The following is a 27,618-nucleotide window of genomic DNA, read 5'->3' as shown; positions in this document are numbered from 1 at the left end:
GATAAGTGTCACAAGAAAATTATCAAAAAACTCTTTCACACAAATAAATTTTGTATTATTAAAAATTAAAATTAAAAAAATTAGGCACATGTGGGCATCTGCAAACCTCCACATGCGACTTGCTGGTACCACTTGAGAGCGGCATAGCCTACAAATTTTTTTAAAAATAAAATACAAAATTAGCCTAATTTAGCTTCCAGGTCATGGTATTTTCCTTGTTTCATGTGGATTGTTGTAGTTTTGTGATAGAATATTAAGTACGTTCAGTTACTGAAGGATTTATCCTTGGCGTGTATGTGCATACAAGCTTGCCTATATGTATGGTTTATATTTGTGTCTCATCAATTACCTATTGGAGTAGACACCAATTTTGAAGGAGAATAATCAAATATGTTTGATTATAACACCTAGTATCCTTAGCAAATAGAAATAGGTTTAGTTCCACCATGATTTTATGATTTAGTATTACAAGTTGTGTTTACTCTTAAGAAACTTTAAATTGAAATATTCTAAGAGAATCATGTGTGTATGGTTTTCCCTCTTATACATGTGTATGAAAATTTCAAAGGATTCAATGAAAGGGATACACAAACTAATATATCATATGGTGCATATAGAAAAAAGATGTCTACAAATTAATGTGAGGTCTTACAATTTGCTAGCATGTGATAGACTTCGTGATAACTATTGAATTTTAACATGCATTTGATGTATTTGTTGATAGTCTCATTTTTAGCATATCATGCCATGGTTGTGGATTGTATAACCCTTGTTGGAGTAGATTTGGTGTATATTCGAAGCATGGTCTTGTAGGAAATAATGAAGACGTGATAAGGTATAAGGGTCTTGTGTAGGTTGTTTTTTACAAATTTAGGGTTTTGGAGTTGTTGATTTGTGCTCATATTTTTTTAGATCTAGGTTTATGAATCTAAGTTGCAAAATGGGTTTTTGTGGGTATTCATAATGAGGGTTTTAGAGGAGATATTTCAGAAAGGACCCCTTGGATAAAAATAGACCTCACTATTGAATCGAAGAGGCCCAAGGGATGAAGTTTGGCATAATATTTAACCTATTTTGGTTAATAGAAAAAAGAAAGAAAAAAATTGCCCCCTACCCCATTATACAACCATACAAGTTGTAGAGATAAGCATCACAAGAAAATTATCAAAAAAATATTGTACAAAAATAAATTTAGTTTATTAAAAATTAAAATAAAAAATGTAGGCACTTGTGGCGGGTCTGCAAACCTCCCCTTGCAACTTGTTGGTACCACTTGAGAGTGGTGTACCCTATAATTTTATAAAATAATATTTTTTTAACAGAGTTTACATAAAAAAATTAAAATACAAAATTAGCCTAATTTAATATGCTATCAGGTTTGCCACCCCTATGTAATGGTATTTTCCTTGCTTCATGTGGACTTTTGTAGTTTTGTGATAGATTATTAAGTATGCTCAATTGCATAAGGATGTGTCCTTGGTATGTGTTTGCATACAAGCTCAGTTATTTGTATGGTTTGTGTTAGCAAGAGGAATGGGGGAACTACAATCTAGGGATATGTACCCCAAATGTATCTCAATGTAGTCTTTATACCCCAGAGGACACAACAAAGGGAATCAACATGTACAGAAGTAAATCTAAACAAATCGTTCGCACGTTAACACATCACAAAGTATAAACACAACACATCCAACTGGGCCAATAAAAACATTATTATATTATATCTTTGTTCTCCAAAATACATTACATGTTCCAAAACTTGTCTCTACGTCTCCTATGTCATCTCTATCATTCTATATCTTTTGAATATCTATTACAAGGCTATTATATAAAACTCCCAATATGGGATATTGTACTCCTAGAGTCATCCTAGAGGTCTATCTCTATACCGTAGACCAAATGTGGTAACCTGAGTAGACTCCACTCCTAATCCAATCCTCGCTAACAGTTTGTATTTGTGGTCTCCTGAATTGCCTATTAGAGTAGGTACCAATTTTGAAGGAGAATGATCAAATGTGTTTTGATTATAACATCATGTATCCTTAGCAAGTTGTGTTTCATTTTAAGAAACTTTAAATTGAAATATTATAAGAGAATCTTGTGTGTATGGTTTTCCCTCTTATACATGTGTATGGAAGTTTAAGAGGAGTCAACTAAAGGGATACACAAACTATTTTATCACATGGTGCAAATACAAAAGGATGTTTTATATTTTAATGTGAGGTATTACAAGTAGCTAGCATGTAATAGACTTTGCAATAACCATTGAGGTTTAAAATGCATTGGATATAGTTGTTGATAGTCTCAGTTTTTTCATATCATTCATTTTCAATAGTTTGTTAATGATACATCTAGGAACACCCTTTTGTATTTAGCTAAGCCTGAAGCCAAGGAGAGATTGCCTACTCTCAAGAATTGGCCTAAGATATCCATGTCTTGTTGATGAGATTAAATATTATTTTACTCTAAAAGATAAATCTTTAACATCAAGAGCTCATGATCTAGGAATGTGGAGTCACAAGTTTGGGAAAATTAACAACATTGTTTTAGGTTAAAAAATAATTTTTTATGTCGAAAGATGATAACTCTACTACTATTTTTTTTCTCATTTTAGAATGGGCTTTGATCTCTCTATTCACTTCAAGCCATTAGTGATTTCCAATGTACTCATGTAGATTGAATTTCAAGCCAATAAAGTGGCTTTAGAAGTTTAACATTTCTAAAACATACTTGACCAACGAGGTAATGCTCTATGCACTATAGATAAGATCCTATCATCTTTACTAAATTGTGAACTAGATCCCCCATAGGGAGTGGTAGTATGATCATTCAAATTCCTCTTGGTACCACTTTCATTGTTTCTAAAGAGGCCTTTCTCCATCTCTAATTGGTCAACCTTTATCCTAACCTTGTTGAATGATTGTTAGGGTGGATGGTCACCACTTGCTTATTAATCCCCTATGACATTTCAATGGTGTAGGTAGGCTCTCATATATAGGAAAGTTCCCTCATATGATGCTTGCTATATATTTTCAAAGAATTGATCATGATGCATTGGATTCTCAATCACTAAATAATATTGAGGAAGATAAAAAAAAAAAGCTACTCTCGATAACTAGGAGTTAGTGGACAATGACAAAGATTTTCCAAATGGTGGGTGGGGTAATCCTAAGGGGCAAGGCCCTGTACCCAAGGGGAAAATTCTCTAATTGGTCAACCTTTAGCCTAACCTTGTTGAATGATTGTTAGGGTGGATGGTCACCACTTTCTTATCAATCCCCTATGACATTTCAATAGTGTGGATAGGCTCTCTTATATAGGAAAGTTCCCTCATACGGTGCTTGTTATATATTTTCAAAGATTTGGTCATGATGCATTGGATTCTCAATCACTAAATAACCTTGAGGAAGATTAAAAAAAAAGCTACTCTCGGTAACTAGGAGTTACTGGACAATGACAAAGATTTTCCAAATGGTGGGTGGGGTAATCCTAAGGGGCAAGACCCCCTACCGAAGGGGAAAATTTATTGCCCTTTTCACCTAGTGCCTTTTTTGGTTTAATGTTTATTTAAGCTATATTCAAACTTGTGACATAACAAATGTTTTACTTTGGGATTATTTTTTGATTATGTTATTGTTGTGGTTGTTTTTATTTTGGGAGGCCGCATGGATTTTGTGTTTATTGATTAGGTTAGTTTTACTTTAGGGCGTGATCTTGTGCTTCACATATAGTTTTAAGAATTCTTTCTACATTTTAACTAACCATTTTAATGTATGACTCTTTGAGATATATATTCGAAGCTATTTTGAGATTCTCTATATATTTTTGGATGTGTATACTAAATATGTTTAGGATAATTATATGGCATTTCATTTTCACTTTTGGAATATAATGCTTGAGTGCGTAATAATGTGTTATTGTCTAGCAAAATGATTTTACTATAAGAACCAGTATCAATCAAGTAGATTAAGTTGACACAAAATTATAAAAATTGATATCTTATCAAATCTTTAAAAATTTATATTTGAAAATAGAAATAGAAAATCATAGAATATACATATATGAACAAACAAGAAGACAAAATTAAAAAACACACATATATATAATTATTTTAAAAGAAAAAGTTAAAATATAATATTAAATAATAATATGTGAAATTTGGGAAAAAAATATTCTACAAAATGCAAAACAAAAATTAGGAGACGATAACCCAATAAAAATTGAAAACCTAAATATCATAATAAAAGTGAGGTGTGAATTATAAAAGCTATGGACTGGTTTGCTTAAGAAACATAAATAGGTTTATCCGTTTATAAGAGAAGCGCTTTGAAGAAGAAAGGGAGGAAGATCCGCTGCAAAAACATATTTAATTGCTAGAGTTTTATTAATAGAAAAACAAACGTTTTAATTTATTTAAAACCAAGGATCCGTGGCGCAATGGTAGCGCGTCTGACTCCAGATCAGAAGGTTGCGTGTTCGATTCACGTCGGGTTCAAATCTCAAAATTCGTTTTTAAATTTCGGAAATTTTAATTTTTCAATTTTAAAAAGTCGAAAATTTTACTTAAGCGAAAGTTTTTTAAAAAATTCTGGAGATGCGGGGTATCGATCCCCGTACCTCTCGCATGCTAAGCGAGCGCTCTACCATCTGAGCTACATCCCCAGATGAAAGATTTTAGAATTCTTATATTGATATTCAATTCTCTCAGCGAGCACCTCCTCAAATTTAATAATCGAGCAACAAATTGTATGTAGTTACAGTCTGATAAATATAAAACGGAGAACGGAGATACAACGTGTTTTAACTCTTTCCATTTCGGTTTTTGTTACCCTTTAGTTGACAATTTAAAATAGGGGTGATATTGGATTTGAAAAATGTAATTTATGACAAATTTGTACTTCTTTCTCAAGTGATATGAGATTGTCTTTATCTTATGTATCAGATTATTGCCACTATTAGAATGTGTGGTCTTGATATTACTAATATATGGGTGGGTAGTTGTCGATTATTATAGTATACATTAATAAGACATTGCTCTTTAGCGATATTTGTATTGAAATAATTTGGATATGAGAAAAATATAATATGAAATATGTTGAAAATACTTGATAATATTCGAGATTAACAAGCCACTTCAAGGAGCAAACCTCCAAGTATCTCCAATGAGAACACAATTCACAATCTAATCATCAAATATGACTCACTACCTCCCCTACTTATGCCTAGGACATCATCGAGGATGACTTAGATAACCACATGTAAGCCCTAGGATGACCTATTTAATAATATAATAATGATGATATGAGTTAATTAAGAGTTAAGGTAGCCACAAGCCACCTACTCATTGCCCTATGTATGGTCTAATGTAAGGGCATAACAATATTGTACAAGTAGACTAGGTCATACATGAGGAGGGGTGGTTTCTACTAGACATCCCAGTGAGTACAATAATGAAGGGACACAAATGATTACTTTTGATAATTGTAGTATTGATGCTTTTGTATGGTTAAGGACCATCAATCTCATACAACTCGATTCATCTGGTCTAGGACATGGAGCATCATGTCATTCTCTATTTGTGGGAAATGTGTATGCTAGCACATTTGTATGATGAATAATACAAGATTATTTGAACCAGGTATAAATTTCACATGCCATGATATTATGACAATTTTGGGTGTATGAGAATATTCGCAGACCCTCATATATGAGTGTGCTTGTATATATACCAAAGGATAGATCTTCATCATACTTCTAGCTCACCAATCACTCTAGTGGGTATCCAACATGGTCCAAAAGACTTTTTAGAAGATGCTAAAAAATTGTGGATCACAATCAAAGACAATGGATGTCGGGAAGTCCAAATTGTATCCAAATTTAGTTGAAGAACATACACATAATGATTGGACTTGTAATATTACTTTTGCAAGTGATCATGATTGCCATTTAATAAAATCTATCAACCACTACAAAAATTTGCTCAAATTTTATGTGCCTGTGAGTCCAATAATTTTTTGTTGAAACCTCATAAGTATTTTTGAAATACTTCCTAAATTTAAAATAGTCAAGGTATTCCAAGGGAAACAAAAATATGTCCTAGCTTGTAGAGAAGCCCATTAGAAATGTGAAAATATTTCATGGATGTACCTCATATGAGCATGTTAAAATGTTGGAAGAAATAATTATTTGTGGAGTATATCAATCCCAATCGAAAAAGTTGTGTAACTCTAGTATGGTGGTAGATGCATGAAATGGTAATGACTAAAGCATCCACAACTTTGTTAGTGTGCCACTTCTTATGGTTGGGATCTTGTGAATTTGCTATAGATATTTCATCTATTTTATATGCCTTGTATTTTTTTATTTATTATGTGTGTGTAGAAATTAAAGCAACTAATGGTTGAAATGAATGATAGTGTCTTTGTTGAGAATGCACTTATTTCATTACTTCCTAGGTTGCAATATACCATAAGTCTAAGTAGAATAAGACTGTACACATCATTAAATATTTTAGAATGAGAAGCCATAGGATTGGCAAGTCAAAGCTACATGCATCCAAGAGCATATGGATCTAATTGTATCTCAGATGAATGCTTGATACCTAGAAGTAAAAAACATAAGTAGATATATGCAAAAATATGGAGACCAAAATGTGCCAACAACTAGTTTTTTGTTCATGCAAAGAAAAACATGAATGCATTATGGTTCCGTATTAATCTAGACTAGGCTAGGCACTGCTAAGTCACAACACTTACATTATTTATCTATTAAAATAAATAAAATATAGAGGTTGAAATTATTTTATCCCAACCCATTTCTCATGAGCCCTAGCATAAGAAAGGAAAGGTGTGGATGTGTTTGTGAATTCTTCGAGCAGATACAAGCCAACACAATACCGCCACAACGTGCACAAGGTTGAGGAGGTAAGGTTTTTAGGTTTGTAGTAGTAAATAAACTAGAATAAAATTTGTTTACATTTGTTTATATTTACCTTTCTTAGTTTTAGGAATTTAAAATCCTTCAACATCCCCGAACACCAATTTCCCAAACCATGTGGATAGAACTTTTATTGAATAGCAAGATGAGTCTAACCCTCTTGAAAACCATCCATTTATCTATAAGCCTCCTTATGGTATACATGTAAATTAATTAGGTCAAAATGAAACCAACAAAAATCAACACCAAATATTTATTTATATATTGGAAAAAACCTATGAAAACTACTTTACATCAGAGAGCCCTTATATCATCACTAGAAACTATCATTTATCATAGAGATTCCATTAGTGGCCAAATAAACATGTGATCTTATCATAGGAAGAACACACAATAATGACACTCTATAAAATTGTGATTTAAATAAGTAAAAGAGAAAAAAAATTATTTGTGCATATTTTTTAAAGGTCGAAAAAAAATGCAACCTTGTATACAAGTTACAAAGGATTCCCTAATCATTGGTGCCAACACCAAGGGATAAGAAAAAACTTATGGGATAGGTTAACTCATTTGATCTAAACCCCACTTCTCATAGGCCCTAACACAAGAAATGAAATGTGTGGTCGTGTTTGTGAGATCTTCGAGTGAATGCAAGCCAACACAATGTTGCCACAACATGCTCAAGGTCTAGGAGGTAATATTTTTAGGTTTGTAGTGGTAAATAAAAAATTGTTTACATTTGTTTTGATTTACTTTTCTTAGTTTTATGAATTTTAAATCTCTCAATATTCACAAACATTAATTCCCCAAAACATGTGGAGGGAATTCTTATCGAAGATAAAGCAGAGCCTAACTTCCTTGAAAATCCTTTGTTTATTTGTAGGCCTCCTTGTGGCACACAAGTAATTTTATTAGGTAAAATTGAAACCAACAAAAATAAACTCCAAGTATTGATTGATATATTGAAAAAATCTAATGAAAATAACTTTACATCAGAGAGCCCATATGTCATTGTTGAAATCTATCATTTCTCATAGAGATTCCATTAATGGCCAAATGAACATATGATATGATTGTTTATGGTGAAAATGGATAACAACAATAACAATATTGAAAGGCTAAATAAATTCAACCACAAAACCCTAGCCTAACAACAACAAAGATCTACCATAATATATGAAGATTACCTAAGACAATGCAAATCAAATGAAATCACAAAGATTATACCATCACATGTCAATAGGGTTTGGATCTCCATTCTTCCTATCTCCATTGATCTTGTTTGATGTATTGATCTTGTTTGATGTATTTGCTCTCAAATTTTATGTGCACAAGAGCTCAACAAAGAACGGAATGTGGTTGCAAGTAGGATCGCATATGCCAAGTAGTCAATTGATCAAGTAGTTAGAATGATTGATTAGAATGCATAGAACGATTACGATTTGATAATGAAGGAAGCCTCTCCTTATATAGAAGACACTATATGAAATGGAGGGATAAGATTAAGAGGTGTAAAAGGAGGTCAGCTATGATTAGAGGGTAGGTAAAAGAAATAATAAAATAATGAAAGGGGTAGGTAGTGTATGAATTAAGAGATGAATGACATGTGTCATGGGTAAAAAAGGTTAATGAATTAATTAAATAAATAAAGATTTATTTAATTAATAGAAGAAGTGGGATCAATTAAATAAATAAGATATTTATTTAATTTAGGAAAAGGATAATTTAAATAAATAAATGTATTTATTTAAATGAGAAATAAGGCTAGAAGAGGATAAATGAATTAATTAAATAAATAAAGATTTATTTAATTAATAGAAGAATTAAGCTTAGATAATTAAATAAATAAAATATTTATTTAATTAGACTGGACAATTTTAGGTGTCTACATTTTGCCCCTCTTTGAGACAATGTGGCTTGTCGCATTGTTTCAAAGAAGATAAGATGAATTGATACAGAGTTGCCCCAAGATGGGAATGATATGCCCCCTCGAGAGATTGGATGAAAATGTCTGAAAAGATTGCAGACAATCTCTCGATAAGAAAGAAAGGCTAGAATGGACTGACCGGATAAAGTGACAGAGTCACGGGATAATGAAGACTGACTCGGGAGGCAAGGGCTAGGGCTAGGGTAGTCTATAAGATAGACCACGGGGGAAAATGCATCCTCATTATCATCTACACATCCACGAGAGCAGAGTGCAGAGCAAAAATAGAGCAGCAGCAGTCAGCAGCGATGGCATTGGTTCACAGATTCGATCGCGTTCATCGATTCTAGAGGCCAGCAAAGGCAGGAGAGCCGGTAAGTACCACCAAACCTCCTCGTACTTTGACGCATTTATTATTGTCATTAATGCATGGTAGGTAGAGCAATAAATGCACATTTATGTCAGGAAAGCGCGTTTGTGTCCAAAAATGTGAATTTGTGTCTTCTAGGTCAAATCGGCAGTTTTGTGATGAACATATGCTGTTGATTGGATAAGCTGCTGAGAGGATACACTCAAGCAGGTCCTCTAGGGAAGACTAGGATAACAAATAGGGCTAGGATTGACAATTATGTGATAGAACATACGTTGCCAATTAGGAAACTTCTCAAGAGGATTCACTCAAGCAGAGGCCCTAGGATAGGATAGATCAAGGCACTTTGTGATGAACAGTGAGTACCAAGATATAGTACTTTGTGATGAACAAGGAGTACTAAAATATGAGCAGCACTTTGTGATGAACAGTGAGTGCAAATGTGAGCAGCACTTTGTGATGAACAGGGAGTGCCAAACATGTAGTACTTTGTGATGAACAGGGAGTACCACTAGGATAGAAGCAACACTTTGTGATGAATAGTGAGTGTCACTAGGACTAAGATGATTGATTTGTGTGACTGCAGGAGTATTTGCCTATGCTGGAGTCACGGGAGAGATTCCCATCGACTCAAAGGTTGTGACTTGAGTTGACAGCCGAGGACCGAGCTGCGATTGAGGCTATGGGATTGAGACATATTCTGTATGTGCCTGAGTTTTGGGTGAACATGGGATTGCTGACTGCACTGGCGGAGAGGTGGCACTCTGAGACTTGCACTTTTCATTTGCCGATGGGGGAGATGATAGTCACCCTGGAGGATGTATACAGGATTTTGTGGATATCGATCGATGGGGAGTTGATTCCGTACGATCGAGACGGAGACAGGGATGCTCTTAGATGAGTGTTTCAGGATCTGGGATTGGAGATGAGGGTGGGACATGTGGCATGGGATACCATGACATGGACAGGATTAGCACTACCAATAGTGTTGGCAGGAGTTATCAGTAGGTTCCTTTGTCCGGATAGGGCGACACGAGGGGTGGCTGCAGAGGACACAAGGGCGAGGAGAGAAAATCTTGGGGCGGGTCCTTCTAGGGCTCAAACTTCGTCGAGGCCAGCTGGCTCTGAGGTAGGGAATTCATCATAGCCGTAGAGGGCTCCCTATGTATCAGTATTGTACCATTTTTGTATGATGATGTAGACACCTGCGGGTGATTGTAGCCATATGATTTTGACATCATTGTATCATGACACTTTATATATATATATGAGATGATTCATCTTTGCAGCAGCTATATGCATGTGTACCTATGTGATGAGATGTTCTTATGTGATGCTTATGATATGGATGCAAATATGTATATGATGCAATGCAATATATTTTTTTTTGTTCTTTTATGTTTTATATGTGTATGCATGATGCAAATGTGAATGTATCTAATGCAGATGAATATGATAATGCAAATGTAAATTGTGCTAACATGTGTTGTGTGCAGGATGTGATGCAGTTGTGATATCTATATGTATGTATGAAATGCTTATATGTGGTAATGCAGGTGCAACTACATGAAATGCAAATGTTTTTGGTGTGTCATTATACTCAGTCATGTGATAGCAAGCTACGCGGACTCGAGAAGGATGATGGAAGTCAATCAAGAAAGGAGGATGAAAGATAGAAGATATGAAAGTGAAAGAGCTTCTTGTGCATTATCATCATTGAGCTTTATTATGGCAAGTAGGTTATGACAATCGAGGCATATGTTCAACCCAGAAAGTCATTGTACCTGTTTGCATGGAAATAAGACAGTCACAAACAAGGAATGCCCCAGTTCATACTAGAATCATAGTGTCCTCATATCCTTGGACAAGTCATATCATTACTAAGAGACAATCCACAGACAACAAATACAAATAGGTGACGATACCCCATCCTCGCCTTTCTAGTCAAAGACATCCTGGAGATAGAATCTCTAGTCAGAGACATCCCAGAAAAGCTAAAAGACATGTCACCAAAAAAGATGAAATCAAAAAGAAAACCAAGACTCGACACCAACATCCATTGTATTCCTCAAGTTTAGTGTCTCTTGTCACTTGTATAAGTCTTATTTGATTGTGGTCACAATGTTTACTTTCACAAAAAGGATAGATAGCACTGAACCATATGTTGTCTGAGTCTGTTGAAAGACTTGATTTGTTGAAGCCCATTGTTGCTGCTGTGTCTCATTTGAAACTGACTGAATCCATGAAATTGATACTTTATTGCGGAGAAGATGAAACTTTATTGCAGATTTGTGATGCAGATGCTACTTTATTGCGGATTGTGCACAGATAGACTGAAGAAAGCTGGAAGAAATTGTACTCCTCGAAACATGTGATGTTCTCAGTTCCACACCCATCACTAGACATAGGATTTGCCTTAGCCACAGATAGGATCTGATTTATTATGGATGGAAAGGGAGGTGAAAAGGGAGGCTTATTATGAATGGCTAACCAATCTTGGGTAGATCAATAACAAGCCATGATGGGAATGGGTAAGTTTATTATGAACGAATAGGTTGTGAGTGTGTGCAAAGTGAAAGGATGAAAGTGAATCCTAAAGGAGGGAGGAGCAATGTCTCTACACATGGCGCTGGTGACCTAGTTTTCACCATGGTACTTGCCCAGGGCGCCACCGAAGTGGTTTTCACCATTGGACGAAATTATTTCTCTTTACTTTTTTCGATTTTTCAATGTTTTTTGTGTCACAAGGCGCCTGTTTGCCAGGTTTTCACCAAGTAACGATTTTTTATTTTTATGATTTTTTTTGTATTTTTGAATTTTTTATTTTTTTTTTGTATTTTTTGAATTAGGATACTCTGAAGAGCTATGTGTAAAACCTGCGAAGGTGCATGTTGTTGATAGGATCCTCTAAATGTTCACCCTCTGTGGTTGAGAGCTGATATGCCCCAGATCCATATGCTACTGTAATGATGTAAGGACCAAGCCAGTTTGGTTCGAACTTGCCCTTCTTCTCTCTATCTTGTTGATTTTTGGGATTTTCTCTGAGAACTAAGTCCCCTACCTCAAATGTGTGAGGCTTAACCTTATGATTGTAATTGCAACATTCCTTGACTGAATGATGTGTATCTTGAGTGACTGTCTTCCTTGATGAAGAAACTGAGATAGAATTACTAGTGTGTGGACTACACAGGCCCGTATGCGTGTCACCTAAAGAAGTTTGGGCATCCCTGATAACAAAGTCCCTTGAGGAAGCTCCATTAAAGGTCCATGATGTATCGCTAGAAGGGAAAGGATGTGTGAAACAAGTGGATGATTGATGAAGGCTTATGATTGTGAAAAGAAATGAAAGTAGGATAGCATGATGGAGACTTGGGATCAACAAGTATGCTTTTTGGCTTGAAATTTTCAAACTTTTGCCCCCAATTATTTTGATATTAGGGGAGATCATCTCTTTCTCTTTTTGCTTCATAGGATTTTTATCCTTGACTTTGATTTTTGCAGAGTCCAATAGCTTTTGATTTTGATTTGGACTAAAGGACTTTTCTTTAGTTTTGACTTTTAGATACTTCTTTTCAAAGCTTGATTTTTGATCCCCAATGAGTAAGGGCTTTTGTAATTCTTGTTGATCCAAGTCTGGAAGTGGAGTGGAAATGGAATGAGTGGATGATATGGTAAGGCTATGTGAGTTATCAAGAGGGCTGGCGATATGCTCAATACATTCTTTGCTGGAACCACTCTTAGGACTATTGATATCAAGAGTTGCTTGCACCAATGGAGGAGATTTGCATTCAGACTCAGTAGCCACAACACTAGGTGGTTCACACCTAATCCTTGTAAATTGTTTATAGATTGTTCTTGTCGACTGAATGTCTTAGGAGATAGTGGGAGTTGGTCAACATGAAATATATACTCACCACATCCTAGGTCTTTAACCTTGAATTTTTCTTTGAGCTCTGTTTGTTTTGATGTAGAAGCTTTCAATGATTCTGGATCCACATATGCTGAAGATGGAACAGCTTCTCAATTAGCTGGAATTGTTATTTCTGATCTAGGTCGCAGATTGTTGCAATATATGAATGGATTTGGGTCAGCATTAACTGTTATTTCAACTCCATTGTGAGGAAACTTAATGCATTGGTGATATGTAGACGGGACTACCCTCATTTCATAAATCCAAGGACGTCCTAGCAATATGTTGTATGTGAGATCTAGATCAAGTACTTGACAAACCACATCCTTTGTAACTGGCCCAACTCTAAGAGGTAAGGTGACTGTGCCCTTGGATGAATGCTCTTCATCGTCATATGCCTTGATGGTGATTTGGTTTGTAGAATTCACAGCTTTATCAAAATATCCCAATTGTTTAATTGTGCGCAATGTACAAATGTTTAGACTTGCTCCTCCATCTATCAGGACTCGTTTGATTCTATGTTTGTGTATGAAGGCTTCAATGTGTAATGGTGCATTATGTGGCTGACTTACGGAGGCAGCATCAACTTCTGTGAATGTAAGGGAGTGTGGAATGGAAAGGTATCCCACCATGGCTTGAAACTGGTCCACATTCAGATCAGTAGGAATGATAGTTTCTCTCAAGATTTTGTCAAGAATGGATTTATGTGCGGGGGATATGCGTAAAAACTCAAGAATGGAGATAAGCACAGGTGTCTTCCCTAACTGTTCTACAAGGTCGTATTCAGGCTTGGTTGATGAAGAAGCGCTTTTTTTAGCTGGGGCACCTTCAAAAGTGAATTTACCTCAATGAGTTGTGACATTACATTCAGATGTAGGTTTGGAAGAAGATCCAACGCCTTTCAAGACAATCTTAGGTCTTTGGGTAGAATTCTCAGGGTTTTTGTCCTTGATGATAATGGTAGAGACATAATTGTCCATCGAGATGTGATTGATAGTTGAATCATAGTTATAGGATGCTCTAGTATAGTTGGTTTGATCATCTGTGGCTTTAGCTTTTCCCTTGTCATGTTTTGGGAATGGTTCCTTAAAAATCTCATGTTCTTGATTGATGAGTGTCCTTCAATCTCAATGTCACCTCTATCAATGAGATCTTGTATAATGTTCTTCAGTCGATGGCAATTTCCTGTCTTATGACCCTTGCTCTTATGAAATTCACAATATTCATCATCATTCCACCAATTTGGTTTAACCTTTGGTTCATATGGAGGAAAATATGGAATAGTGATTACCTTGTTTGCCACTAGCTTCTTGAAAACTGACTCAAGTGGTTCTCCCAATGGAGTGTACTTCCTTCGTGATCTGGAAGTTGTTTGAGTATTCACTTGATTGTTTGTAGAACTTGATCCAGAAAAAATGAATTTGGGTCGCACTGTATTGGCATCAACAACACCATCATTGACTGTGTTCTTGTTTTTATTCCAAAATATTGGCTTGTCTTTTCCTTTAAAGTCATCTTTGTTTTCCTTGAATATCTTAATGACTCCTTGTTCAATTAGGACCTTCTCTGTTGCTAAGCCTTTTTCAATGACGTCCTTGAAGGTGGACAAACAAGATTTCCTTAAGTCATAACCAATCTCTTTGTTAACATTTTGGGTGAACATCTCTACCATTTGTTTTTGTGGAATTTCACAAGAGCATCTGCTAGCTAGATTCCTCCATCTTTGTAAAAATGATGCAAAAGACTCTCCCTCTTTTTGCTTGGTGTTGCACAAAGTAGTGACTGATATGTCTGTCTCTATATTGTATGAGAAATGTTGAATAAATGCCTCTGCTAAGTCACCCCATGACTTAATACCAGGTGGGAGTTGGGAGAACCATTCCATAGCTTGATCACCTGGGCTTTGTGGGAATAATCTCATCAAATATGTCTCTTCTGCTGCTACCTCAATGCAAGCTATGAAAAACTGTCTTATGTGTGTCTTAGGATCCCCTTTTCCTCTATACTTATCAAACTTAGGTGTCACAAAGTGTGTAGGAAATGGAGGCATTGGAATGCTTTTGTCAAATGGATAAGGACATATGTCTCTCATTGTGTATGTTGGCTTCAGTGTATTTATGTCCTCCATTTTCTTTTGTAAGTCCCTGATTTGTTGCTCCAAATTGTTCTTAGGTGGAGATCGACTTCTTGGACCATACCCTATGCTTGAGGCACCAATTGGAGGAGGAGCATGTTGCATATATGGATGATATTGATCATACACATGTTCATATGGAGGAGGTCTATAGTGATGTTGCATATATGGACCACTTGGTATAGATTCATGTTGAGGAACCAAATATCTATTTTATCCATGTATACCATACTCTACAGGCATGTCATGTTCTAATGTGTTGCCCCCAAATTTGGCGCGGGGTTTCCTTATGTCCAAATTTTGAGCATGCCTTTGAATATCCAATTGCTTTGGTGGTTGATCCTTAGCATTGATATGTGATTGAGCATATTTCTCTACATAAGACTTCCATAATGGTCTGCGAAGGTGAGTATCATATGCTTGACCATGTGTATGTGGGACCTCTGGTTTTTGAAACAAAGATGATGGTGATTCAGGTACCATATGTGGTCCTCTATTTCCTCCACTATTAGGCCTCCTTTGATCCATGTTGGGGTGAGTTTGTTGCAAAGGTCTATGTTCCATTATTTGAGACATGTCAAAATCATGAGGTATCTTGGCTCCACTTTGTGCCATCATTTGTAAGAAGTATTGTCTATCCCTCCTCATTATTTCCTCAACCAATCGATTGAAACGGGGATCCATAATGGATTCTTCCACATCTGCTGAATGTACTGAAAAGTTGTCCATATCATCATTGTGTGTATCATTGTTGTTTGTAGTGTCCATGTTCTCAACATTTGGAATGTTTCTATAGGCATCCATGTCAGGTAATGTAGTATGATCATAATTGAAAAAAATATCATTGTCATACTCATAAAAACTCATGTTTGCGGACTCTTGAGCCTCTTTAGTTTCTCTCCTAGATTTTTGAAGACGGGTTTCAACCATGAACTAGGTATTAACCAAGATGTGTGAGACTAGATGAAAAATGGAAAAAGTATGGAAGACCAAGAGTTGGATGGAATGTAAATGAATCTGAAGTGTACTTGCAATGTCCAAAGTGTAAGACCAAGTATGTATGTAGTAGAGTAGGTGTAACTTCCAAAGAGAGGATAGTTTCTCTTGATGAGGTAAGTTGACCTTGACTCTAAGTAAGACCAAATGAGACCCAAAGGTAAGAAACCTTGATGAGGGACCACTTAGCAAAGTGTTGTTGTATGTAGTGTGTTGACAAAGTGTAGTGAGGACAAGCAAGTGACCTTTTGATTCAAGTTTAGACAATTGTGAATGTGAAGTGAGATGTGAAGCAATGATGGACTTTGTGAGACCCAAAGACAGGTTGAATGCTAAATGAAACCTGGAGAAATGACCTAGGAAGCTCAAGAATTCCGAAACTGACTGTGTTTGTTTGCTGGACTGTAAAAGTTTTTTCAATTCTGAACACAAACGCGCTTGTATACTTCACAGATGCGGTTTCCTGACGCAGACGCGGCTCTGTTTAACACAAACGCGTTTCTGGGATTTTTGCAAAGTGTAATGTTTATTCTGGGAACACAGACGCGATTCTGCCCTTCACAGACGCGATTATACAATACAGACGCTATTATGTCAGACACAGACACGTTTCTACAAAATTTGTGCAATTTTTTCCAATCTGTGAAGTCATTTTTGTTGTGACCAAATCTAACTGTTTGACTGTTTTTCGTGACAAGAGGACATAGTGTTGATGAAGACCCAATGTTTGCAAGTGTCTAGACTCAAAATGACTCTAAGAAAAGTGTGTTGTTTGATGTAAAAAATGTTTTGCATACACTTGAAGACACAAAAGACACAATGTTCTATTGTTTGGTCTTGAATGTTTTGAATGTTTAAAATAGGTCAAGCACAATTCTTAGGGCTGGCCAAGACAATAGTTGTTGATCCCACATGGGGTTTTACCCCCGAGGCTACGCTATTCAGAGTGGATACTTAGATGCTTGACCTCACTGGCTCCACCCTCGGCACTCACTTCTCGAGTCAGCCAAGCATCAGTCCCCATGAAAACTCCCCGTGGTGAACTTTGTATCTCTACTAAGAACTGTATGTGTGTGGGCCGCTACCAGAGGTCCGACCTCCTGCCTCAACAACTAGAAGGATTTGGGCTTCTAAAACAAAAAGGTGCTAGTAAGGACATCCGCTCGTGTGGCCATACATGCGACACTTTCATCTCTATAAATACAGAAGGCTCCCAGCTGGTAGGGGTTACGCCCTACAACTGATCAAATAAATTTGATCAAACGGGTTAATGGGGAGACATAGTGTCGGTATGAACTAATCAGCACACGTTATCCATAGTTTTCACCATTAATACATTTGTTTATAGTGGTTTGGAAGAGGTGGGTTTTCCTCACTACCACTTGGGTCCTTCTCTTCTCACTATTAGTCCTAATGACCACACGGGAAGACAGGCCCTCTAAAGATTAAACAAAAAGAGCCTATTGCTCAAGACACTAAATACAATGATTCAATTTTAGTGTACCAATTGAAGTGTTTGCTAGTCTATGAAAACAAGGCACACAAAAAAAATCCAAAAACCCTTGCCATGGACTTGCAACAAAGATTTATTAGTAGTTTGGATTGTTTCAAATGATCACCCCTTCCTGCAAGCACACAAGTTAGGTAAATTTTAGATCCAAAAGACTTTGTGAAATAGGGGCCTTCAACAATGTGTTTTGTTGACCAATTCAAAGATTTGATTCATCATACAAAAAGACCACTTGTAAAATTTCAAGAGATTTCCATAAATGTAAGAAAATCCAAAAAATTTGCTAATTTGCTCCAAAAATTAATTTTTTATGAAAAAACATAAAAAATTCATATAAAATGCAAAATCGATCCAAAAAATCTAAAATTTTTACTAGAGAGTCTTGATGGTCTTCCAAACCTGTACAAAAAAATTTCTACAACAAATCCAAGCAGTTTGTCAGATATGAGTAAAATAATGCAAAACCCTAATTTTCAAAGATCTGATTTTTGAGGAATGATTTTGCATCAAATTTAAAATCACAAAAAATAGATCCTATGTATAATTTTGAGATATTTCCAAAAATTTAATAAAATCTAAAAAATTTGCTAATTTTCTCTCAAAAATAATTTTTTTATGAAAAATCATAAAAAATTCATAGAAAATGCAAAATCAATTCAAAAAATTTGAAATTTTTACTGGATCCTTCTAATAATTTTACTGACTTGTACACAAAATTTTATGCCAAAATTCAAATCCATTTGTGAGATTTGATCAAAATAAGGAAAAACCCTAATTTTTAAAGATCCGATTTTTAGGGAAATATTTTGCATAAAAATTAAAATCACAAATAACAGATCCTGTGTATAATTCTGAGTGATTTTCAAAAATGTAATAAAATCCAAAAAATTCTCTCATTTGCTCTCAAAATTAATTTTTTATGAAAAATAATAAAAAATTCATAGAAAATAAAAATGTTCTCCAAAAATTCTGAATTTTGGATTGGGAGCTCCTAATACTTTTTTCAACCTGCATAAAAAATTTGGTGCAAAATTTCCAAGCCATTTGTGAGATATGATTGAATCTCTCCATGATCTTGATTTTGTGTCCAAAACCCTAGCTGCACAAGATTATTCTCCAAATTGTTTTACAAAACAGCAATATAGGGTTAGAAAAATCTGCAAAAAACATAGATCTAACAAAAATCCATGTCCCACCAGGCATGCCAAAATGTATATGGTGAAAATGGATAACAACAATAACAATATTGAAAGGCTAAATGAATTCAACCACAAAACCCTAGCCTAACAACAACAAAAATCCACCATAACATATGAAGATTACCTAAGACAATGCAAATCAAATGAAATCACAAAGATTATACCATCACATGTCCAATACGGTTTGGATCTCCATTCTTCCTATCTCCATTGATCTTGTTTGATGTATTTGCTCTCAGATTTTATGTGCACAAGAGCTCAACAAAGAACAGAATGTGGTTGCAAGTAGGATCGCATATGCCAAGTAGTCAATTGATCAAGTAGTTAGAATGATTGATTAGAATGCATAGAACGATTAGGGTTTGATAATGAAGGAAACCTCTCCTTATATAGAAGACACTATATGAAATGGAGGGATAAGATTAAGAGGTGTAAAAGGAGGTCGGCTATGATTAGAGGGTAGGTAAAAGAAATAATAAAATAATGAAAGGGGTAGGTAGTGTATGAATTAAGAGATGAATGACATGTGTCATGGGTAGAAAAGGTTAATGAATTAATTAAATAAATAAAGATTTATTTAATTAATAGAAGAAGTGAGATCAATTAAATAAATAAGATATTTATTTAATTTAGGAAAAGGATAATTTAAATAAATAAATGTATTTATTTAAATGAGAAATAAGGCTAGAAGAGGATAAATGAATTAATTAAATAAATAAAGATTTATTTAATTAATAGAAGAATTAAGCTTAGATAATTAAATAAATAAAATATTTATTTAATTAGATTGGACAATTTTAGGTGTCTACAATGATCATAAGGAGAAGACATGATAATTATACTCTAGAAAATTGTCATTTAAACAAATTAAAGAGAAAAAAATTAAAATTTAATTTTTGTGTATTTTTTATAGATATAAAACCCATGGAACCTTTGTAGAGTGGGAAAAGTGAGCTACTATGAAGGATAATCAATCCTTTGAGAGATAAGATTTGTACCCTCCAATCATATAAATTTGAAGGGGACTATTAACTTTAGGTTTGTCTAATTATTAAAAAAATATGTGTTTTCAGTGTGTTCAAGGTTTTATTAAATTCTTGGGGCCTAAAGAACAGGAAGTATAGACCACACTCTCTATCTAGGATGTGTGTGTGGGGCACAAATGACAACGTGATGCGTTGGAATCTCGTACAGATAGTAAACAAGGTTTATCACTGGAAACAACATAATGATATGTACAATGTCCTTAAAGTAGGGAATGATAAATTACATTTAAACATATATTTAATGAAATTGAAATGACATAAAGGAATGATTTGAAATAAAGTAAAACTATTGAAATAATAGAAAAAGAGGTATGAGATTATTGATGGGCAGTTTATACTCACCTAACATACAGGCCTTGTGAAGTAGAGCCTCTCCTTAAAAGAGCTAGGATTACAAAATTCCTACTCCTCAAGGTCTTGTCTATTGGGTCACAATGATGCAAAGGTAACTCAAGGTTCAAGTGACTTGTTCAATCAAGCTGGTATTGTTGGTTACATAAGACACTTACAAGAGCCGCTTAGAAATAAAATGAAAAAGATATAAGGGGTAAAGAAGAAACAAAAATAATCATGCAAGTTTTGTAAATTAAAGATAAATACTTCAACAATTAGATATCATTGATAATAAATTAGATAGTAGTAGATGAAACTTCCATCTAGATGTAAGATCTACAATCTTAAGTGCAAAGGAGATAATTAAACTTCACACACCATAAAGATGAAATCCACAAAATCCAGAACAATAGTGAGCTATCTAAGATGAAAGAAGATATCAAATCACAAAAATACTAGCTCCATTCAACATAGATCATGGAATAGGTGATCCACAAGAGCAGTTTGCATTGATTACTTATGAAATAATAATGGTAACAATGAGCACTAATACTTAGCAAGCTTAACAAAGTTTGAAACTTAAAATGCTGGAAATGAAAGTACTACAAATAAAATCCTTAATTAGGGCCTCCAATCTTCAATTTTTGGACCCTTGAAATGGCTTGATTAGTTACATTTATAGTACCATGCCCCCTATTTCCTAGGAACAAAATATGCCTATAACCTAGTTATAAAATGGTGGGAGTCGCAATCGACATGTAAGTCGTTGCTTTTGAACTCCACTTAGCTATCATTTCATGCATGTGAACAAAGAGTCTTCTTTAGAGGTAATTGCGCCTCAACTTTCCATGTGGATGTGTCTGCTTGGCAGTGGTGTCTATGCACGACAAGTGTGATCCAAGGTACTGTTCAAAACTATAGTTATCACCAAGATTACAGACTCCCCCTCTTAGGTAATACAGATGAATTGAGAGTTAACTCCTTGCTTCCCGCCTATTTGCCTTGTAGCTGTAGTAATTCCCCAAGTAGCAGTCTATTGAGGTGGATGGTGGGTTAGATACATACTCAATCATAATTTTTAAACCCTTAACACTTCCCTTACGTCTTCTATTTTGTCGACCAAACTATCAACTATTTATGTAGCTTGGTAAGATTGAAAAACTAGGTGTATGTATATATCCATCATTGTGACATCAAATTGGGTGGTTGAAGAGAAGTACTCTACAACATACACTTCCCATTGTTTGAAGACCACTTCTTGATTGAGTGTTTCTGACTACATTAGGTCAGTTCCATACTTGCGCAATAGTTTTGTTACATATTGCTCATATTTCTCTAGGAGATAAGAGAAAGGTGGATGTTCTTTGAGTACTCTTACCCTATATTGGTCCATCATATCCACTTTCAATTCCAAAATATCAACACATGTTTACAAGTTGTTGAGGTCTTCTCCCCCTAACAAGTCTTCCTTTGCCATCACATCTTCACCCAACCCTTTGATTTTCTTGAGCACTTTGGCCTCCTTTGATAACATGTTGGATTGAGTTTCCTATTGTGTGGAATGAAAGATGAGGCCTTTTTCAAGGATGTGGGCATCTTCATATATCTTCATAGTGTCTTGTAATAATATCTTCACTTTGCTCAACTGGTCGTTTGTCCATGTTTTGACTACAACTTTGGAAGAATCCTATGAATCGACTCTTAAGAGTCTGTTGGAAAACGATATGATCACATTGCCTGACAACTCCAAACCATATGATCCTGAAGTCAAACCAAAATGGTGGAGGGAAAATGATTACTGTGAATATCATCGAAAGAAGGGTCATACAACAAATAACTGCATGAAACTCAAACACGAGATTCAAGACCTTATCGATGCTGGTAAAATTGTTGTTGGGAATCATGCAACCAATTCTGATCATAAAGCTTTCAAAGATCCCTTACCTTCTTATGAGCAGGGAGATTCCTCTAAATCTAAGGGAGGTGCCAAAATCAATTACACATATACCAACAACGATAATGTCATCAACATGCTTGAACCTTCTTAATCTGAACATTGCAATGTAATCATAGTCAGAGAAGAGCAAAACAAACCGAGAACTGTGAATGTCGTGACCTGAACTCAAAGAAAAGTTACTCTCAAAGGAGTCGGTTCCTCATCTTCTGATCAAATGTCATCAAATCCATTGAAATCATCAAAACTACCGACATGTTCAAACAAGCAACTAGCTACAATCATTACTAAGTCTCCTCAATCTAAATAGTTGGTTTCATCATCTTCTTCCAGTTACAACATTCTTGAACAACTGAAACGAACTACCACTCAGATCTCTATTCTCGAACTACTTAAGATCTCTCCTGCTCATAGAGATATCCTAGACAAAGCTTTGCTCATTTGTAACATCCCTAAATACTTAGATCTGGATCAGTTTCAATCTATGGTGGGTCACCTAACCTCACCTCGCTACCTGACCTTCTCTGAAGAAGATGATAATTCCTTGAATCATCCACATAATCAACCATTACACATTGAAGCCATGATCCATAAACATCGACTCAAACGTGTTTTCATAGATGGAGGCATTGGGTTGAACATTTGTACTTACAATTTACTCATACAATTAGGATTTTCTGAGAATGTTATTGAGCCAACAAAGAAAATAACAACCAAAGCTTATGATGAAGAAGAGAGAATTTCTAAAGGTCTAGTAGTATTACCAATCAGGGTGGGACCTGTGGAAAGAGTTGTTATTTGTCAGGTGCTTGACCTTCCTCTATCCTACAACATCTTGTTGGGCAGACCATGGATTCACGCAATGCAAGCAGTGCCATCTACATACCATCAATGCTTGAAATTTACCTATAATGGAGTTGAAGTTGGTGTTCCTGCCGATACAAGCTACACCTGTAATGCATTAAAATAGTGTACTCATACTCTTGTTCCTCACAACAAAGAAGCCTATATAGCTAAGAGTTCAGAAACTATGTTGAAAGACTTAGAAAAGAAACTAAAAATCACAGGTACTGGCATGGATGGATACAAGATAGAACATGTACTTTCACTGATGTCTCTTCCCCCATCACCAAGATAGTCTGGAAAACCATCTGAAGCTATGAAACCACAAACTTCAACTGCAAATGTCATCTATGATGGTATTTTTGTGCAATCCTCTGCTTCCCTTGCCAATGAAACAAAAGAGGCAGTTGTTCTCGAATGACTTTTCAGAGAAGAAAATGAAGGCAGAGAAGTACAACACTATGAAATTTCCCTTGAACAATATGATCAAGACTATAAGATAATCTAACACATGGGATATTCAGGTACAAGTCCTCTGGGAAAGCGTCAAGAAGGAATTATCAAATCCATCAAGCTACAAACTAAGTCTACAAATGACAAAATTGGACTTGGATACCATCTAGATGTGTCATCAAATCAAAAACAAAATTCTTATCAACAACCTAAGTGGAGGAAGAAGACACTACATCAAGAATCACATGAAGTAAACAGACAACAAACTCATGAAGAATATGAGAAAGAACAAGAAGAACTAGCAATCAAAAGAGAAGACACAACTTATAATCAAGTTCCAAACGTACCAGTAGGAAGAAGACCAGAAGTTGAAATTCCAGAAGAAATGAGAGAACAAGTGGAAAGCATCAATGAAATGTTTGCACCATTAAACATTCTTGTCACGTATACGAGAATAATACTAGAAGAAGATTCAGAAATAGACTCAAATGAGTATGAATGGGGTCCAAAATCTTTATCAAATACATCTACTAAAGAAAATCCTAAAGAACTTAATGATACTATAGATGAAGCTCAAAAGATAGCACACATGAAGCTACAACGAGAAATAGAGGAAGTTAGACTAAAAAGACAAGAAGCTTATGAGCAACAACTACGAGAAGATAAAGCACGGGAAAATCACTCACCTATTGTATCTCCATCTAATGAGACAAAATAAATTAGATATATGAACACAACTGAAGAATTGGAGGATAGACAAGTAGGACTAGTCATCAGTCCACAAGAAGCTGAATGGGAAAGAAGACAGAGACTAGCAAAGTTATCAAGGCTATGTGAACAGGTATGCCAACTATAGGTGATCACTAAACCAGAACAAGAAGGAACTTGGAGCATAAAATATGTTAATATTGATACCATACATGCTTTTGCTGAGTCACTTGAAGAGGAGTCAAATGATTCATCTTTCGACTTTGATCCATCTGAAATAAGATCCATCTATGATATTACCTATTCAACACCAAACTATGACTACTTTGTCATGAATGTTAAAATTCTGTCTGAAGAAGCCGTTATTGTTGACCCACAATACGTAGTCCAGTCTGAAGTAGGAGAAGGTGCTAGTAGTAGGTTTATTGGGTTATATTCTCTAAATACTAACGTAGGTTCGATAATCAGGTTACGACTCTTCCTGTCTCAATACGCTTATGCAAGGTAGTCTTCTAGAACTCAACTTGTTGGTCTGAGGTTGTGATGACAATACTGTGAATTTCCTTGAACCCGTTGAATCTTTATCCATAGTACACCCTGAGCTTATTAACCATACTCTACAAGATCAACCCATGGATATCCCTACTTTTGCCAACGACTATACCTTAGCATGTTACCTTAATATAGTTGAACACGTGAACTCTTCCATCAATGAACAAAGTGTGAACATGACAAAAGTGAATGTCAAGTATCTTAGTCTCAAATATCAAAAAAAGAAAAATAAGTGTTCTGATGGCAAAAACCACACTGTGGCAGTATTAGAACTGGAAAAAAAGTAAAAATAAAAGATGTATTTGACGGTGAAAACCTCTTTGAGGCACCTGAAGGTGAGATACTTGATATTTTTCCTAATCACTTTCAAGAGCAATCATCAGTACTGATTGAACCTACACAACCAATGAATATTGGAACAAAAGAAACTCAACATATAATACATGTGACTCAATCCCCATTAGCAAAAGAATTGAAAGAGTTTATTGATTTCTTCATAGATAAAAAGACCAACTTTGCATGGCAATATGCTGACATGCCTGGTTTGGATCCTAACCTTATAATGCATCATCTTTCTATTGCTCATGGAGTCAAACATATCAAGCAAAAGCTCTGAAAAATGCATCCTCATATTGCATTGCTTGTTAAGGTTGACCTAGAGAAATTACTAAAAGAAGGATTCATTTGAGCAATTGATTGTGCTGAGTGGATATCTAACATTGTACCTATTTCAAAACCTGATAAATCAATCCATGTCTACACAGATTTCAAATACTTAAACAAGGCATGTCTAAAAGATGATTTTCCACTGCCTAACATTGACATGATAGTGGACATGACTGTTGGTTATGAAATGTACTCTTTAATGGATGGATTTTCTGGCTATAATCAAATCAAAATCACACGTGAAGATCAAGAGAAAACAATGTTCACATGTGCTTGGGGAACTTTCTACTAGAATCTCATGCCCTTTGGCTTAAAGAATGCAGGTGCTACCTATCAAAGAGTTGTGACTACAATATTTCATGACATAATGCACAAAAACATGGAATACTATGTCGATGATACCCTGCTCAAATATATGAAAAGGTTGACACATCTCTCAAAATTGGGTATAATCTTAGACAGAATGGAAAAGTTTAAACTCAAACTAAATCCTAAGAAATGTGCATTCGGAGTTACATCTGGAAAACTCCTAGGATATATTGTTTCAGCAAAAGGGATTGAAGTTGATCCAAAAAAAGTTAAAGCTATAATGGAAATTCCACCTCCTAAGAATGTCAGTCAAATGAGAACTCTACAAGGGTGGGTCCAATCAATAAGACTCTTCATTTCTCAGCTAGCAGATAAGGCTCAACCATTCACAAAAGTATTATGGAAAGGAGTTATATACAACTAGGATGAAGACTGTGAACACACCTGAAGCAGATCAAGGAATATCTTTCCAATCCACCTATCTTGATGCCACCGATTCAAGGTAAACCTTTGATTCTCTATATATCAGCTACTAACACATCACTGGGAGCATTTTTGGCTCAACAGGATGAGAACAACAAGGAAAGAGCTATATACTATATCAACAGGATGTTGGTGTCCTATTGTAATACCCTAAAAATGGTCATCTAAACCATGGGCCCCTAATCTCAACTACATCACCAAGGTCCTAACCAAAGGGAAATTAAATCAATCTTGAGAATCTAATTAATTAATTCTCAGTCATCAATGTCTCATGGCAAATAAATCATTCTATATTAATTAAATATTTATTTAATTAATTAATAATTCCCAAAAAAACATTTTAATCAATTTTCCTATTTATTTAATTAAATATCCTAGCATATTTAATTAATAAATCAATTTGCCATTAAATTTGAAAAAATGAATTAATTTGAAAAAGAATTAAAATTGAGAAAATAAATCAAAATGGAATTAGATTGAAAAAATCTCAGAAAAGAAATTAAATCAATTAAAATATCAAAATTGAATAAAAATATAAAATATGAAATAAATCAGTTTTTCTGATTTTATCTTAAAATTAGTTCAATTTCCTTTAAAGCTAAGGTATGCTATCTTTAGTGCTTTACCAAAGATTGAATTGACAAAGGTTATTTCATTGAATACTACTTAAGAATTTTGGTAAATGTTGAGAGATATCTATCAAGGAAATGATAGAGTTAAATTATCAAAGAAGCTAACAACTAAGCGCAAACATGATAACTTAAACAAGATCTGGTGAGCCAATGCAAGAAAATACATAAAGAAATGTTGAAACTACAAAACAGAAAACAAACTGAAAAGGAAATGTTTTTGGTTGATGCAAGATTGCCAAGAACCGGGGATGCTCCTGCATCAAACATCTGGGGTTGTTGAAAAAGTAAGTCTCTCACTTTGTTGGGGTCAGAGGAAAACCAAGGCGGACCACCTCTTCCTGAGAAATCCAAGATGAGTATTCAACTGGTTTGTCCTTCCATTTCACTAGATACCCTTTGCAGTGACTGCTCCGGGTACTATGCCCAATCCTACAGTCCAAAATATCTTCAATCCAATCTAGTTCCTTCTGGGGCAACTATTTCTCCAAGTCTGCAATACCATCTTCATTGAATTTTGATTCATGATGCTGATGTAGATCTGCAATGTTAAATATGGGTGAAATACTCAAACTATTCAGTAGCTCCACTTCATATGCATTTATGGAACTACACTTCCTCAAGATCTTGCAAGGTCCAAACTTCCTCATACACAACTTG

General features: G+C 35.1%; 2 non-coding genes across 2 annotated transcripts; one reads left to right on the top strand and one right to left on the bottom strand.

Moving 5' to 3' along the window:
- Positions 1-4,423: 4,423 nt before the first annotated feature.
- On the top strand, positions 4,424-4,495 carry TRNAW-CCA (transfer RNA tryptophan (anticodon CCA)). The gene has a single exon. It is a non-coding gene; the product is annotated as a tRNA-Trp (tRNA).
- Positions 4,496-4,589: 94 nt separating this feature from the next.
- TRNAA-AGC (transfer RNA alanine (anticodon AGC)) lies at positions 4,590-4,662 on the bottom strand. The gene has a single exon. It is a non-coding gene; the product is annotated as a tRNA-Ala (tRNA).
- Between the last annotated feature and the right edge of the window lie 22,956 nt (positions 4,663-27,618).

This window comes from Cryptomeria japonica, chromosome 5, assembly GCF_030272615.1.
Source record: "Cryptomeria japonica chromosome 5, Sugi_1.0, whole genome shotgun sequence".
Lineage (NCBI taxonomy): Eukaryota > Viridiplantae > Streptophyta > Pinopsida > Cupressales > Cupressaceae > Cryptomeria > Cryptomeria japonica.
Note: the sequence above shows the minus strand (reverse complement) of the source record. Positions and strands in the feature narration are given on the sequence as shown.